The sequence below is a fragment of the Leuciscus leuciscus genome (assembly GCF_965113295.1).
Source record: "Leuciscus leuciscus genome assembly, chromosome: 18".
In the NCBI taxonomy this organism is placed as follows: domain Eukaryota; kingdom Metazoa; phylum Chordata; class Actinopteri; order Cypriniformes; family Leuciscidae; genus Leuciscus; species Leuciscus leuciscus.
Genome location: NC_138742.1, coordinates 10,525,731 through 10,529,544, shown reverse-complemented (window position 1 = coordinate 10,529,544; position 3,814 = coordinate 10,525,731).

Sequence of the window (3,814 nt, the reverse complement as noted above, 5' to 3'; positions counted from 1 at the left end):
AGCTCTTTCCAAAACAACGAAAATTGGGTCGCAGTTCATAACCCTTTCAGAACAAAACTGTAGGAAGAAACCTTGCTAAATTTAAATCATAAAACTTTTTTTAGGACATTTAGGACAGCAAAATAAACGGGTTATAGAAGGATTTTTTTTAATTAATTTCAAAAGGGAGTCGAAAACATATCAAAGCATGTCCGTCCATTCGAAATGAACATCTGTCAGTTAGTTGAACCTCGAATTAGGAAAATGCCAGCATGGACAGGTTGCTTGACATGCCCTCATTTAAGTGTTTGATTTTAAGGACTTCTGTGTTTGTTTTTCTTCATAAAACAATGTCCAAAGTAAAATCTAGGTCCTGAAGCAAAACCAGTTGAGAACCAGTTATATAGTTATATACATCACAACATCAATTTGCATCACAGGTGGGCAGGCAAAATAATGTTAAATATATTGGCAAATACTAATTGAGACACCCACTTTTCCCAATCCACTTTTACTTATTGTTTTATTTTAATCTGTTACTTACATAGAAAATCTTGGACAGTGAAATAGTGAGCAGAACCTGATTTCACCAAGTGCAACATTACAGTCAACCAATCAGATTTGAGGGACAAGTTTACAGTTTATGTCAAGTTTAGGCTTACATCCGGGGTTAGGTGCTTCTACATCTTCACATTGTTATTCACATCATTTCCCTCTGATTTTAGGGATACCTTATGGGTAGGGTTAGGTTTAGGGGTTGGGATATGGTAAGGATTACATTTTCGGACAGGAATGTTATTCCAGGACCAACAAAATATGTTGACCCAGGAACTATGCAAAATCAGGAAGTGCAAATAGTGTCAGAGTCTCAAATCTGATAGAGTTGATGTTCTCTATGCACTCTCATGTCTGAAATACCTATAATGCTCACTGATCATTTGATTTTAGTATCTCAAGCAGCTGTTCCTTCCACTGCTCAAAAACAACCTCAAGATATGTTGTACTGAGGCAACATGCCGGACTTCACACAGTGAAGGAGAGAACTATGCTCTGTCACATTGAGAATGATGTGTGGCTCTAGCTATGAATTAATTAATCCTCTCTGTCAGAAAAGACCAAATGTCCTGCAGATCTCTGATATCCCATAATATATTACAGTACAATGAGCTTTAGTATATGAAAATTATAATTACATAATTTTTGTAAATTATCTGTATAAACCAGAAGATTACATTTTAAGATTTTAATCCTTAAATTGGAAGTACATGGGGTTTGGAGAGTGTCTGGAGAGAGTCTGAAATACTTTCTGGTGAACTGCTTCTGTAAACAAAAACAAAATATTATTTCAATATTTAAATCTTAATATTGGCTCATAAACATCACTCAATTTTGTTAGATTCTTTTATTAAAAAACTAAGCAAAAATTGCCATTGAAGAAAAATAAGGATAACTCAAGCTATATTATCTAACATATTTTGATATCTTAAGTAAATATATCTTATTTTTAAGGAAGAAACATGACAAGACAAAAATACGAATGATTAAACTAATATTTTTTAAATGCCAGATTGCTCCAAGGGGATTGTCCTTGTAATGTAAGAATACAATTGTCTTCTAAATTGATGACTTACTATTTCACAACATGCATCCGAGTTTGTTTTTGTCCACTCAGTTTCTCACAATGTCAACAACAAACACCTCAATTGCTTCTTTCCCAACTGTCCTATTCTTATCAGCAGATACATTATGAGCCGTCCATTTTTTCCCCATCATCCCACACTGTCTGTCACCCCATCTCTCTCCCTCCCTCAACCTTGACAGGCTATAATCCCCATATTTTGTCTGATCATATCACTTCTGCTACATTTGGCTGGGCTAATGCCCCGCTGCGGGGTCTCATGTGGGGGCTGAGAGAAGAGCGGGGCCCTCTCCGGCCGTTTACACAGAGTGTGACTGCCATTACGCCATCACTTTGCATTTAGATAACTGCCAGCACACCTAGTAAATCAGGCCGTGCGCATCAACGTCAGTCTCCCCAGCTGAGGAGAGGGAGGGGGGGTCGCCACCTGACTGAAGCCCTCCATCAACCCAGCATCTACTGTAGATCCACTCCTCAGTTTCTCTATTAGACGCACACATCTGAGATATGGATAGGCCAGTAAGTTAAGGCAGAGATTGCAGTCATGCACATGCAAACAGGAAATTCACACCATCTTGAGATCTGCTGTTATGCGTTCATGTATGGTGAAAATTGAGTTGCTCTTTCATAGCTCATGAAACTTAATAGAATGTTTCATTTAAATACCAACATTGCATGAGAGGGTTCTCCTAATTCATTAAAAGTGAGATAAGAGAAAAAAGAGAAAAGATAAAGATGGGAAAATGAGAAATAAAATGAATGTGGATAGCATAGATCATTTAGACTTGGAATAATTAGATGAGAAAAGTAAATATTGAAATCCATTTGGTAAATCTGTGCACAGTTTGACATATCTTCTGAAACTCTATGAGAGACACATATGAGATTTCTGGGGTCTTTTTTTCTCTCAGGAGAATGATCAGTAATGTTTCAGTTCATACTGAAATACATCTAGGCATATCCTGAGTGCAGTTTCAGGAATTATTAAGATCTTTTCTGAACCTCTATAGGAGACACATGTGTGATTAAAGGAGTCTTTTTTCAGGAGAAATATCTGAGAAGAAATGATGAGAAACATTATTATTGAAATCTGTCTTGGCAAATAAGGGCACAGTTTGAGACATCACTGAAAATTTTGAAATGTGAGTTTACCATGGTTTTTGTTCTCAGGAAACCAGTCTGAGGAACAGGAGACTAACAATTTATTTATTTTTTTCCCTTCCATTTATTCTTATTTCTGTATAGGAAAATGTATTGAGATCTCATTTGTGATTGTTCTATGAATAAGTCTACTAGATGCGGACCCTCAACACAGCTTAAGAATGAGGTGAGCCACTTTAGCTTTATTAATGAATGACCAGTCAAATCATCATTAAATGTTGTTATTTTATGATCACCTGTACTCCATATCACTTTATTGCGTTGTCTGAAGTGCAGTTTCACTGTGGCTAAAGTTTCACTCCTCCAAACACGTCAAAAATTCTTATTTAAAAAGGTTCTAGAAATAACAACATACTACTGCAAGGACAAAGAAAGTCGTGAGATCTGACAGGGAATGGGACTCTCTCACTTCCTCTTACCCCCCTTTCTTTCTGTTCCTGTCTCTTCCTCTCGCACTTGCTTTCAAGGATGGGTGCTCCCCCAGGGCTTCGCTAGCCCTCCTTTCTCCTCATTCATTTACACCACTGCACTGATGCATGTTGGGATTGATAACACGGACACCTTCTCTTATCTTGTCTTACAGTAGTCCTATGAGTAGGAGTCCTTTGTTATCAAACGGGCGAGGAGCAAAGGGATGTCACAGGTCTGTATGCACAGCCAGGAAGTTGAAAGTTCCCGCACCTCACTAAGAAAAAGATTTAGTACAATATAGAAGATTCAGTTGCTCTCAGTTGATCTAAACTAAAAGATGAAAACACCACGGTTCAAACCCGATTCTATAATTTAATAGAGCCGAATGTTTGACAGCCACTGGGATGATGATTTGATTGATGATGTGTTGCTGAGTATGTGCATCTTAAACGGTTATTATTCTTCATGCATCCAGCCCTATTCTCTCTGTATTTGTAGCATAACAATGTCTCTGTCACAACTCAATAATTCATTTCCGTTTGTCAGAAACCAATACAAGGTTGTTGCTGAGTGGATGGGTGTTGGTAAGTGCTGCCGTGGTGACAGTAAGAAGCAATGCATTAC